This window comes from Rhinopithecus bieti, unplaced genomic scaffold (assembly GCF_001698545.2).
Source record: "Rhinopithecus bieti isolate Rb0 unplaced genomic scaffold, ASM169854v2 scaffold_33210, whole genome shotgun sequence".
NCBI lineage: Eukaryota > Metazoa > Chordata > Mammalia > Primates > Cercopithecidae > Rhinopithecus > Rhinopithecus bieti.
The window spans coordinates 1923421-1937330 of record NW_016814226.1 but is presented as its reverse complement, the minus strand read 5'-3'; the positions used below and the strand labels follow the sequence as shown (position 1 = coordinate 1937330).

At 52.7% G+C, this 13910-nt stretch overlaps 1 long non-coding RNA gene across 2 annotated transcripts in view; it reads left to right on the top strand.

Moving 5' to 3' along the window:
• The window catches only part of LOC108513997 (uncharacterized), a 27562-nt gene extending 14043 nt beyond the window's left edge, over window positions 1–13519 (top strand). Inside the window, exons 2-5 of one of the 2 annotated variants that reach the window (XR_001881074.1) lie at window positions 11509–11575; window positions 12128–12229; window positions 12790–12954; window positions 13068–13519. This is a non-coding gene — a long non-coding RNA (uncharacterized LOC108513997). Of the gene's footprint in view, window positions 1–11311; window positions 11576–12127; window positions 12230–12789; window positions 12955–13067 lie in introns of those variants that run through there. The other variant, XR_001881073.1, reaches the window with a different exon arrangement.
• The last annotated feature ends 391 nt before the right edge of the window (window positions 13520–13910 follow it).

Here is a 13910-nt window from a genome sequence, read left to right as displayed (position 1 = left end):
CCTGGGAGCACAGGCAGCCACTCTTGCTGCAGAGCACGGCGCTCTGGGGATGTCCCCTGGGCAATGCCGTACAGCCACCCTTCAGAGAGCTTCAGGGACACCCCACCAGCCCAGACCCACCAACAGTGAGATAAGGGATCAGGTAGACCCAGAGACCTCCCTGCATCTGATCACCATGCTGGCTGCTGGTCAAAGATGCCAGTTCCTCCCTGGAACCCGCCAGAGAGGCTCTCAAGCATCCACCCACCCACCTACCCACCCATCCACCTACCTATAGATCTATCCACCTACCCATCCATCCATCTACCGACCCATTCACCCATCCATCCATCCATCCATCCATCCATCCATCCATCCATCCATCCACACACTCACCCACCCATCCACCCTATCCATCCACCTACCCATCGATCCATCCACCTACCCATCGATCCATCCACCTACCCATCCGTTTGTCTGTCCATCTGTGCATCCGTCCGTCCATCCATCCATCCATCCATCCATCCATCCATCCATCCACCCACCCACCTACCTACCCACCCATCCATTAACTTATCCATCCATCCACCTACCCATTCATCCATCCACTGTCCACCTACTCATCCATCCGTCCATCCATCTATCCATCCGTCCACTCACCCACCCACCTACCCACCTGTCCCTCAAATAGTTGTGTCTGCTCTGTGCCGTACTCCAAGGATGCTAAGCAAAGTTAAACCTATTACTTGGCCTTGACCCCTTGCAGACCTCAAGCCTTAGGACTTGGCACTGACTTTCCTCAACCTTTGTTGGCTTTGATGGTGGAGGAGATGGAGGTGATGACAGGTGATGAGCACACAGTGTGGACAGAGGGAAGAAGGGCAGGGGCTGAGAGCTCAGAGGCAGTGCCCAGGGGCATGGTAGACTCAGGAGGAGACATCTGATATTGACCTTGAACTCATGATGATTTCTGAAAAAGGTCATGGACTTTCCAAAGCATCCACATATAAAACACTTGCAAGCCTTCATGCATCCATGGTGGCCATTATTTTAAAGGGTATTACTTCTTTTTCTTTTCTTTTATTTTTGAGACAGAGTCTTACTCTGTCACCAGGCTGGAGTGCAGTGGTGTGATCTCAGCTCACGGCAACCTCCACCTCCCAGATTCAAGCAATTCTCCTGCCTCAGCCTCCCGAGCAGCTGGGACCACAGGTGCGTACCACCACACCCAGCTAATTTTTGTATTTTTAGTAGAGACGGGGTTTCACCATGTTGGCCAGAATGGTCTTGATCTCTTGACCTCGTAATCCACCTGCCTCAGCCTCCCAAAGTACTGGGATTACAGGCGTGAGCCACTGCGCCCAGCCTATTATTTCTTGATGTAGAGGAGAAGCTCTGTTTCTGTGTGTGTGTGTGTGTGTGTGTGTGTGCGTGCTTGTGTGTGTGTGTGCGTGTGTCTGTGTGCTTGTGTCTGTGTGTGTGCGTGTGCGTGTGTCTGTGTGTGTGTCTGTGTGTATCTGTGTCTGTGTGTATGCCTGTGTCTGTGTGTGTGTCTGTGCGTGTGTGTCTGTGTGTATGCCTGTGTCTGTGTGTGTGTGTCTGTGTGTGTCTGTGCATGTGTGTCTGTATGTCCGTGTGTCTGTGCATGTCTGTGCGTGTGTGTCTGTGTCTGTGTGTTTGTGTGTATCTGTGTCTGTGTGTGTGTGTGTTTACAGAGAGGGATAGGGATCCCAAATTTGGAAGGAAGAAAAGGAGGGAGGGAGAGAAGAGAGGGAGAAAGAGAAGGGAAGACAAGGAAAGGGAAAAGAAGGAAAGTAAATATCCTCCCAAACATAGCCCTGTTGGGTTGTTTTGTCTGTTCTGGCCTCACATATAAATGTCATCTTGGAATGGGTTATCTTTTCTGTCTGGTGTTTTCCACTCAACACTGAGAGAGTCATCGTCGCTGCTGCCTGTGTCTGTGGCACTTGCGTTCTTGTTGCTGTGAAGTATTTCAGTGTATGGCTCTCCCAAGTGCTCTTCTCCACCCGCTGTGATGGGTGTATGGGTGGGCTTCTAGTCTGAAACGGTCATGAACACCCTAGTGGGTGTCTGTGCACCTGCAGTGAGCAGCTGCGTGCATTTCCGCCCTCTGCAAACATCCCTCAGAGCGGGATGGCCGGGTCACTGCGGGGCTCAGGTTCAGCTTAGTAGATATTACCAAGTGGTTTTCAAAATGGCTGAGCCGGTTTCTAATCCTGCCAGTATTTATTTCATCTACAGGACAGAGGCTGTGATGATTACAGGGAGGAGCAGAGACTAGAAGGGGCATGGAGGAGGTTTTTTGTTTGTTTGATTTGGTTAGTTCAGTTTTGGTGTTGGTTTTGGTTTCAGAGACAGGGGTCTCACTCTGTCACCCAGGCTGGAGTGCAGTGGCGCGATCTTAGCTCACTGCAGCCTCCACCCCCCCTCCCCAGGCTCAAGCGAATCTCCCACCTCAGCCTGCCCAGTAGCTGGGACTACAGGTGTGCACCACCACACCTGGCCAGTGTTTTTGGTATTTTTTGTAGAGATAAGGGTCTCACTTGGTTGCCCAGGCTGGTCTCGAACTCCTGGGCTCAAGCAATCCCCCCTCCTCGACCTCCCAAAGTACTGGGACTATAGGCATGAGCCACCATGCCGGGAGGCGGTTTTTGAGGTGCTAATAACATCGTATCCAGATCTGGGTGCTGGATACACGGGTCTGTAACCACTGACAATTCACCCAGCTGCACACTTAGAATTGGTGCACTTTTCTAGATACATATTGTACTTCAATATGTTTTAGAAGAAATGTGTCCATAAACACAGACACATATACACAACTCTGCAGCAAGGGGCGTGAAAAATTAAACAATAATAAATATTTTTTAAAGAGACATGGCTGCTCGTGGTAGCTCATGCCTATAGTCCCACTACTTTGGGAGGCTGAGGGCGGCAGATTGCTTGAGCCCAGGAGTTCGAGACCAGCCTGGGCAACAAAGTGAGACCCTGTCTCAAAAAAAAAAAAAAAAAAAAAAAAAAAAAGATACACACGAATCAAATGTCCCCACGTCCTCTAGTTATTGCCATCTTTTCTCTTAATAGGCAAACATGTACGGGTCACATGCTATGTGCCAGACACTGGGTATACAGTGGTTCACTAGACAGTGCTTGCACACACAGGGCACAAATGCTAGGGGCAGGAAAAAATCATAGACGAGGAGCCAGATGGGCACATCTGTGATGGCAGCTGTGATGTGTGCTCTGAAACAACAGGGGTTGCAAAGAGAAATGAAGGATCCAGCCTTCACTTAGCCAGGGCGTCTAGAAAGAGCTGTCCTTGTGGGACCAGGTAGGCCCAGTCAGGAGGAAGTAGTGGGTAACAAGTATCCTGGGCGCTGGGAACAAGAGGAGAAGATCTCAGCACATCCAGAGACCAGCAAGTAAGCTGTAGGCCTGAGGGCCAGAGAGCAAGGCAGGGGAATGGCACAGGGCGGGGTGAGTAGGCAGCTGGAGGAACAAGGAGCTGGAGTCTCATCCTAAGAGCAGTGGGAGCCACAGAGTGTTCAGGCAGGAGAGTAGCATGATTAAGTTTAGGTGCCAACCTGCACCTTCCCATGATAACCCCACACAGCCACCTTCATCCCACCAGCGCCTCACCAGCCCGTACCCTCACTCTATCACCACCATTGCCTGGCCGGTGGGTTTGCTACCCCCTACTGTGACCGTGGCCTGGGGGTGGCCATCTGGCCTTTGGAAACGGCAGCTTTTCCAGGCACATCTTAACGAGTCTACATCCCACCCTCAGTTTTTGGGGAGTCTCACGTCCAGACATGGCCATAAGGTGGCCCTGACTTTTGCCACAGTGACGGGGTTGGGCACTGCATCTGGATCATTCACCAGGACCCCCGCAGAAAGTTCCACATGAGGCCACAGTCCTTTTTTTTTTTTTTTTTTTTTTTTTTTGAGACAGAGTCTCGCTCTGTCACCCAGGCTGGAGTGCAGTGGTGCGATCTCGGCTCACTGCAAGCTCCGCCTCCTGGGTTCACGCCTTTCTCCTGCCTCAGCCTCTCGAGTAGCTGGGACTACAGGCACCCGCCACCACGTCCAGCTAATTTTTTTGTATTTTCAGTAGAGATGGGGTTTCACCATGTCAGGATGGTCTCAATCTCCTGACCTTGTGATCCGCCTGCCTTGGCCTCCCAAAGTGCTGGGATTACAGGTGTGAGCCACCATGCCCGGCCGAGGCCACAGTCTTACATTCAGGCTGGGAAAAGCTCTGCCTCTCTGAGAAGCCCCCGTGATCTTTTCTTCTCTCCAGGACCAAGAACCTGCCCCCATGGCCCATTCTTGGAGCCAGGCTTGACTGTCTTCCCAGCAGCTCTGTTCAGTGTGATGTACTCCCTTTGTGTTGGTACCTCTTGGTTCCAAGACTCAGACTTACACAAAGTTGGGGGGCTTATTATCAGGATAATGCAGAAGCTTGGGAAAGCCTAAGAATGGCTCAAAGCAGAGCTGCTGGGCTGGAGGTTTCCTGGGATTTCCACTCCACACCTCTGGCTCTCTACCCCATCCATCCCTGTGCAGGAGAAGCAGTTTCTCTCTGGGTGACAGGTTCTGTGCCTCAGTCACCCTGGTCCTTGATTTCTGTGTCTCAGCCCAGACCCGAATAGGTCATCTCTGTCCAAGGGCAGGAGGTGGCAGGACCTGGGCAGTTCACACAGAACATCAGGTGGAGAGGGACAGGCCTGGGGCAGGGGCACAGCCGCAACCCCACCCCTGCCCCTGCTGTGCAAGAGTAGGCATACCCTGCCTCTTCCTTCCTTTACTTAACTTTTCTGTTCTTATTCAGTGAACCATTTTATTTATTTTTTATGTATTTATTTATTTGAGACAGAGTCTCACTCTGTCACCCAGGCTGGGATGCAGTGGTGCAATCTTGGCTCACTGCAACCTTCGCCTCCCAGGTTCAAGCGATTCTCCTGCCTCAGCCTCCCAAGTAGCTGGGATTCTGGGCACCTGCCACCACGTCCAGCTAATTTTTGTATTTTAGTAGAGATGGGGTTTCTCCATATTGGCCAGGCTGGTCTCGAACTCCTGACCTCAAGCAATCCACCCATCTCAACCTCCCAAAGTGCTAGGATTACAGGCGTGAGCCACCACACCTGGCTAGCATTTTAAACAAGCCTATTTTAGAAACATCTATGAAGCAGCAATGGTATTTCATCTCATGATCTCATGGTATCTTCAGTAGAGCCCAGCAACAGAGGCACTGTATGTGGCCATCTTGCAGGTGAGGAAACAGGCTTAGAGGGGTGAGGAGACTTGTCCAAGGACACACAGCTAAAAAGTGATACAAAGGATTCATACTAGTCCTTTCTGACTCCAAAAGCCGTGTGGGTTTTTTTTTTCCCCCATATCAAGACAAACTTGTTCTTAAGGCTAATTCCAACCCTCTCTGAAATGTGGGGAAGAGTACAAATGCATCCAATAAATAAACAAAAGCATTAGGATGTCTGCCTTCATAAGGCCCAGCTGTCTGGGGTCGAGCTTAGGAAGAACCTGATGCTTCAGTTCTCCCGCAGAGCATGAGCTCCTGTCGCAGCAAAATGCCTCAAATATCAAAACCTGACTTTAATTAGCAGAAATCTCTGGGTGTATGTGGTGCCAGGATCCATCTGGGATGCAAGGAGGCAACAGCTGTTTATTAGCTCAACAGCCGGAGGCGGACGCAGGGAGAGTCCCTCCAATAGCCCTGGGGCCTGCCCGCTCCTCCAGGGGTGTGGGGAGGTAGCTGAGCCCCTGGCATCCTCCGCTCCAGGCGATGGAATCCCTGGCAGCAACATCACCTGTTTCTGGGGTGGGACATCCTGGGCCCCGAGATGCTAGAGATTCCTGGGGCTGGCAGGAGAGTCCGTGGCTGAGGAACTACCACCGACACCTGTGTCTGCAGCCATTGGACTCAAAGTTGGAGAAGGTTTGATCCATGTCCCTCTTGGAGGCCTTTTTGAAGGACCCAATTATCCCAGACCTGGTGCGGTCGATACCTTGACCTGCTAAAACCCAAGGCTTCTTAAAAGCGTCTGACAGCCACTTGTCACCCAGAAGCCGCCAGCGTCTGAGCAGGGAGCCGAAAATGCTCTTTTTCAATGCCAGTGAGAAGGTCGTCAGCAGCGGGATTGGAAACCTGTTTGCCTGTCAAGAATTTGCATTCACACTGTTAATTCCTCAAGCTGCTCTCCACTGCAGAGAGCGGGAGGTAAAAAAGCCTAAAGAGATGAGAGCATTCTCCGATGAGTCACATGGCGTTAACCTTAAGTAACATTTGCACAGCGCTTTCGGCACACGGGCACTGCTTAAAACGCTGCACACACATTCCTCTTCCAACTCCCTCAACAGCCCTGTGTGGCAAACAGTGTTGCTGTCATCCCCAATTACGTATGGGACACTGAGGCATGGAGAGAAGTCAGGTGTCCAGGGCTGCACATCTAGCAAGTGGCAGAGCAGAGATTTGAACCCTGGCAACCAGTCCTGGAGCCCAAAGGTCAGCCAGGACGTGCCTCGGTCACCTTTGCACCTGCCCTCATTTTCCCCACCTGAGTCCCGACCCTCCTGTGCACCAGGCCAACCTTCTCAGCCTCATGACTCAGCTTGACCCTGATGTCTTCCTGGAGGCTTCTGGGTATTCTGAGTGATTGGCGCTCCCTCCTGTCACTCTCTCTGTCAGCCTCAGCCGTCCTTCCCCGCCCGTCCTCCCCAGCCAGCCTCTACCAGCCTGATTCATCTCTGCATACCCAGGGTCCCCACACAGTGGAAGCACTTCCAAAAGTCTGTAGGAAGGAGGGAGCCAGAGTGAGGAAGGGCAGCGGCATCGAATCTCCTGGTGGAATGGTTGCTCTGAGAACTGAGTGGCTATCAGCTGGTTTTACCACAGTCCCTGCTCCTAAGCACAGTGGCCCAAGCTGCTCCAGTCAGGCATGACTGTGCCCTGGAGAAAAATAACAATCATGACAGTAGCTGACCTCAAGAACCACTCACTACGTGCAGACATTATTGCGGGTGTGTCTGCTATAAGTCACCCCATGAGGTAGGTAGGACCACTGTCCCTACATTGCAAATGCAGCAGTGGAGGGTCAGAGAGGCTAAGTCACTTTCTCAGGATCACACAGCCAGGAAGTGGCAAGGCCGGGATTCAAGTACCAGGATGCCTGATCTGTGAGCACGGACACTTGACCAGTGCTCTGAGATGGCTCAGGCAAGGCTGGAGCACCCCCTCATCTGACAGCAACGCCCCTGCTTTCTCCACCGCCCTCTCTCCTGCTTCATACAGCCCTTCTGGAGGCTTCTGTGGGCTGCGCTGCCTTGCACTTTCTCCTTTCTCTTTGTCAGGGTCGTCCTTAGGCCTGGGGCCTTAGCTGGGATGAACCAGAGGCAATGCTAGCAGGGAAGCTCCCTGGGCTGGCCAAGGGGAGTTTAGTGGCAGCCTCACGGTGGGCAGCCCAGGGCAGGGCAGCAGAGCAGGGCACTCAGTGGACCAGAGAGGAGATGTCCATCGGTGGGAGAGGGCCAGGTAGGTCCAGAGAACCACATGATGCTCCCGGGGAGGGAATGAAGCGGGTATGCATGGCCTCCTGTCTCGGTGTGTTGTTTCTTTTATTTATTTTATTATTTTATTTGTATTATATTATATTATATTATATTTTTTATTTTTTGAGACAGAGTCTTGCTCTGTTGCCAAGGCTGCAGTGCAGTGGTGCAATCTCGGTTCATTGCAATCTCTGCCTCCCAGGTTCAAGTGATTCTCTTGCCTCAGCCTCCTGAGTAGCTGGGATTACAGGCACGCGCCACCATACCCGGCTAATTTTTGTATTTTTAGTAGAGATGGCGTTTCACCGTGTTGACCAGGCTGCCGCAACTCAGGAGAGCACAGAGAGGTGAGAGGAGCTGGCCTCCTTGAGGAGGTGATGTGGGAGCTGGGTTTTGAACATTGAATAGGGGTTCGCCAACTGGCCAAGAAGGAGTGTGGGAAGAGCATGTGCACAGCTGGAGGCGTGGGGCCCGGGGTGTCTCTGGTGGGGGTAGTGAGAGAATGGCATGAAGTACTCAGCCCTGTTTTCACACTTTCTGACTCCCCCAGATTGTCTCTGGACTATTAAGAGAGAAGGTCCTGAGGTTCGTAGGGCACACAGTTCCTAGCAATGGTGGAAAAGAGAAGCAAGGGAAAGGGGAAGACCCACTCCCAGCCTGAGCAGGAAGGACCCGTGCAGAGCGCCACCCTGTGCTGGGTGGGGGTGGGGCGACTGGGGAGGAGTGGTCCTCGAGGGGGTGGCGTCGCATGGAGCGTGCAGTGTCAGCCTCTCGGGGGTCACTTCAGCCTCAGCCAGCACCCGGGCCCACGTGCTGGGCAATGACGGCTCCTGACTCCCTGTGAGGACAGTGGACCCAGGCCCAGCCGCCCAAGTGAACACCCCCATCTCAGTGGCCTGGGTCCTCCTAAGATCCTGTAGGAAGAGGATGGAGCCCTCCGCAGGGCAGGTGGGGTGTTTGTGAGACCCTCCCTGATGCTAAAAACAGCAAGGTCCCAGGGGCACAGGACAGTGGCCGGATATGCAGCTGGGCGTCGACAGCCTGGGCCATGGCAAAGTCAGTGTTGTGTAGGGCCGCCGAGGACCCACAGGCAGAGGCATGCAGCTGTCACCTGCGATTTGGATGGATGATTCTGGTGGTCCTGTCGAGAGTGAATGGCATGGGGAGACCCCACGCTGGGAGCCCCCCTCCTCAGGCACTCACATGCAGGGAGGCCTGAGCAAGGATAGGGGTGGTCGGCGGGGTAGGGAGATGAGGGCCTGAGTCCACGAGGGCCTCAGAGGCCCAGCTGGCAGCTTGAACCCTTCCATCCCCAAGATGGGGATGAGCGGCTACAGTGCTGGGGTGAGCTGCCCCGGCCATGGGGCCAAGTAGCAGTGCAGGTCATTCATTCACTCAACAAACCTTCTTTTAAAAAATTTTATTTATTTGTTTATTTAGTAAAAGATGAGGTCTTGCTATGTTGCCCAGGCTGGGCACATAGGTGTGAGCCACTGCACCCGGCCTCACTCAACAAACTTCCATGGAGGGTCTGCTAAGTTCCAAGCAACATCAAACCAAAACAGGGGTGACCTCTGGCCCATTTGGGGCTGGTGGTCGGCTGGGAACATGACAGAACATGAAAACACACACAGGATACACAGGGTGGTTGTAAAGTGAGCTATTCACGTTATCGAGGTGGCATTCACAATGGGGGAAAAGAAAAAGGATGGAGGGAAAACAGTGGAGCACGGAGGGGGAGAATGGGGGGATCCATCTAAATGGGGAGAAGGGACCTCCGCAGGAAGGAATGAGCTAACGGCGAGGCAATCGCTGGCTGGGACGGTGCCCAGAGCAGATGCTGTGGATGCAATTTCCTTCATCCTCACGGCAGCCCTAAGACACACCACTAGCTGCCCATTTCACAGAAGATGAAAACAGAGGCCCAGAAAGGTTAAGTGCATTGTCTGAGGTCACACAGCCAGGAGTGACAGGGACAAGTTTATGACCCAGCGTGGCCCTCAGTGACTCTGCTGCTCTGTAGGTGGGAGCCTGGGGTGGAGTCAGGCACAGGGCAAGGGTTTGGAGCAGAAGTAAGCACTCCTGGGAAGTGCAGACTTCGCGATGGAGTGGAGACATGGCGCTGGAGTGGAAACGTGGCGCTGGAGTGGAGACGTGGTAGCAGAGTGGAGACGCTGTAGCAGAGTGGAGATGCCGCGCTGGAGTGGAGACACAGGCTGAAGTGGAGACGCGGTAGCAGAGTGGTGATGCCGCGCTGGAGTGATGCGGGCTGGAGTGGAGACGCCGGGGTGGAGTGGAGACGCGGCGCTGGAGTGGAGAGGCGGTGGAGTGGAGACCCCGCGCTGGAGTGGAGACCCCGCGCTGGAGGGTAGACGCCGTGCTGGAGGGTAGACGCCGCGCTGGAGTGGAGACGTGGCTCTGGAGTGGAGACGCGGGCTGGAGTGGAGACGCGGGCTGGAGTGGAGACGCGGGCTGGAGTGGAGACGCGGCGCTGGAGGGGAGACGCGGCGCTGGAGGGGAGACGCGGGGCTGGAGGGTAGACGCGGCGCTGGAGCGGAGACACGGCGCTGGAGTGGAGACGCGGCGGTGGGGTGGAGACGCGGCGGTGGGGTGGAGACGTGGCGCTGGAGGGTAGACACGGCGCTGGAGGGCAGACGAGGCAGTGGAGTGGAGACGTGACCGTGGAGTGGAGACCCGGTGGTGGAGTGGAGAGAGCGGCGCTGGAGTGGAGACGCTGGGCAGGAGCTCTGAGCACCCAGGCCTTGCTGCATTGTGACTTCATCAGCATTGGGGGTGGAAGGTGTGGCATCTCCCTCTGGCCCCTCCCCACCTGTCTTCTACAAAAGGCCTGATCTTGGCATCCCATGGTGAGGGGTGAATTGTGTTCTGTGTGTTTTGCTCTGTTTGGGGACCATCGAGGGCATCTCTGAAATGGGGCTTGGATTCTGGAACGCAAGGTCTAGCACGCCGTGTTGTCACGCCACCCACCTTGTGTCCGTGGCTGGTTCAAGGGGGCACTTTTGCGTGAGGACTGTCCTCAAAATGCAAAACAGTAGATGCGACCTCTTCAGGCTTGTCCTCCCTTTCAGAACAGCCCTGGAGTTAAACGCTGGATTCGGTCTGGGACTCAGATCCTTAAGCTCATTGTAGACACCCAGACCTCATGCCACAAATCTTAGGCTAAGCAAGATAATCCAGACACAAAACACAACATACGCAAACGATTTCCTGATACGGAGTTCAGGACAGGCACAGCCAAGCTCTGCGGATAGAAGGCAAGGTGGTGGTTACCCCTGGGGTGGGTCAGGGATTGACAGACCAGGGGCACGAGGGAACATTCTAGGGTGACAGAAATATTTTGTATCTTAACAGGGATTTGGCTTAATCAGGTGAATTTATTTATGAAAGTGAATTGTACTTAAGATTTGGGTCTTTTACTGTATGTAAATTATACCTCAATAATAAAATAAAATGGGCATAAAAAGTTTGCCAGGTGAAGGGAAGGAAAGGTTTCCAGCCAGTAAAGATCAGAGGCAGAGGCATGGAGGCCTCGGGGGAACGGTGTGCTTGGCAGAAATGGAATTATCTTGTTGGGCCAGATGATTAAGGAATTTGCTGTGGACTGAATGTTTGTTGTCACCCCCAAATCCACACGTTGAAACCCAAATCCCTAATGCAATGGTATTTGGAGATGGGGCTTTTGGGAGGTAATTAGGTCACAAGAGTGGTGCTTTCATGATGGGATTAGTGCCCTTGAGAAAGAAGCCTGGGGAGTTAGTGTGTGTCCTCTCTCTCTCTTTCTTTCTCTCCCCGCTCTCTCTCTCCTCTGCTGTGTGAGGACACAGGATCTTCCAGCACCTTGAGCTTGGATTTGCGGCTCCAGAACTGTGAGAAATAGAATTCTGTTGTTTCAGCCCCGTCTAATGCATTCTGTTCCAGCAGCCTCCTCACACTGACGAAGACAGAATTTGATTTAACGGCAATCTAGTTCCAGCTTCCCATTTTACAGGTAAGTAAAAGGTCAGAAGGAGTGATAACTTGTCCACATCTGTGCAGTTTGCCAGTGGCAGAGCTACAACTCCAATTTGGGGTGTTCTTCCACCCTGATTGTGTGTGTGTGTGTGTGTGTGACTGGGGTAGTTTGGAGAGAGCAGTGATTCCATTGGGGTCATAGTTGTTGAAGGAAAAGAGCAATTCACCCTGATCTGTGTTCATGCCCCCCAAATGGGCTAGCTGTATTAAAACAACTCTTAATAAAACAAATGCAATGATCTGTGTTCATGCCCCCCAAATGGACCAGCTATATTAAAATAACTCTTAAACACATGCAGCTTCACCCCAGTGTGCCACTCCAAGAAGCCAACCCTGGGTGTTTGCCTCTACCTGCTCTCTGCCCTCTGTCATTTGAGTAACAATTTGGCACAATGTTTCTGCACCAGGGACTGGGCCATGCTCTCTACCTAACTTGCTCTTGCCATCCTCCTGGCAAGCTCTATTCCAGGCTCCAGGTACACTCTTTCTTCCTGCCTCATTTTTCCTTGCCTTGCTTTCCTGCTCTCAGAATCAAAGAGGAGAATCTTTTATATGCAAACGACGTGGCTTCACCAATAAGATGTAGAAAGAGCTCCACCGGGCCATGGGTTCTGCTATCTGAATTCCTGAGGTAAAGAAGAGCAGGCTCTGTTCAGCTATTCTGAAACAAGAGCCAGCCAAGAGCAATTCTGAAATTGCTGCCCCTGGAAATTAAATCACTGTCTGTGGTGGAGATTAGTGAGTTGGTGATGAGCTTGGGTGTGGGGGCTGGCCTTCGGGTCGCGGCTCTGCCACTTGTGAGCTCGTGCAGCTGAGTGAGTCCCTTCAGCTCTCAGCATCTCCATCTCCTCATCGGTAAAATCGGGCTAATGAGGGGAGCGGCTACGAAGGACTGCTGAGAGCATCACACGAGAGGCTGTGAAGTGCCTGGCAGCTGGTGTTTGCACTAGAAATACTCTCCAATAGGCAGCCTCCGGGCTCCTGCCACTGTCTGAGGTCTGTGACAATGAGACATTGGTCCTGAGAGCCTCTGCTCCCTGGGCTGCCCTCCTGGCCCCATGATCCCCCATATCCTACCTTCCTGTGGCCACCTGCTAAATCAGCCGGGTCCCTGGACCCTTGGGATTTAACCAAAAGGCCTTAGAAGGGGTGACAGCTCCCAAAGATGTGACTTGGACACTACACTTGCAGATGTAGCACTGCCAGATGCCACATGACATTCTTCTTCATTCACTCAACTATGTGCCTGTGTGGTTGGAGACCCTGGGGCCCGTCCATCCATGGAAGACACAAAGGACACCTGGACTACAGGGGCTGCCGCTGCCCGGGGTGCTGCAGGGAGCATGGGGCTACCAGGTGGCGGTTTGTCTCTGTGCTATACTTTCACATCATGTTCCTCTAATTATTTCCTTGAGTTAATTTACATTTATCATTGTTACAATTCGCTGTGTTGTGCTCCTAATTTGCAGAAATGCTTCAGCAGCTCAGAACTGATCCATTAACGCACAACGGTGTGATTAAGACGGTGGAACGACGGTGAGAACACAGAATGAGTTCGTAATCGTAAACCAAGTGAGAGGTGTCTGTGTTGGTCCTGGGAGGAGAACCTCCTGAAAGTTGACTTTGCACGGGCAGCCCAAACACACAAGCATGAGGTAAAATACAGCAAGTCCCTGTTTCTGAAAAATGGATTGCATCTTAGCAGTGAACTCACCCGTCAGACCTTGTACTTTGTTATCTGTTGTGATAACAAACAGATTTCTGCTGTGTTATCAAACAGCCTCCTGAAGGGGAGGAATGCTTCAACTCTTTTTCAAGGAAAGTGTGGGGATCTCTCGGGCAAGCAAATCGCATTTCAAGCACAAAACCAGGCGTGCCCATGCAAAATTGAGTAATTTCACGAATAAAGGCTGAAATGAGACAAAAGCAACATCATTCAAAGTTGGTTGTTCTGTTGCCAAAGCAGAGGAGGTGAAGTGGCTGCTGAGGAGGCAATAAAAGCAACCCCCAAATTGGCCGGGTGCGGTGGCTCAAGTCTGTAATCCCAGCACTTTGGGAGGCCGAGATGGGCACATCACGAGGTCAGGAGATCGAGACCATCCTGGCTAATATGGTGAAACCCCGTCTCTACTAAAAAATACAAAAAACTAGCCAGGCGAGGTGGCGGGCGCCTGTAGTCCCAGCTACTCGGGAGGCTGAGGCAGGAGAATGGTGTAAACCCAGGAGGCGGAGCTTGCAGTGAGCTGAGATCCGGCCAATGCACTCCAGCCTGGGCGACAGAGCGAGACTCCGTCTCAAAAAAAAAAAAAAAA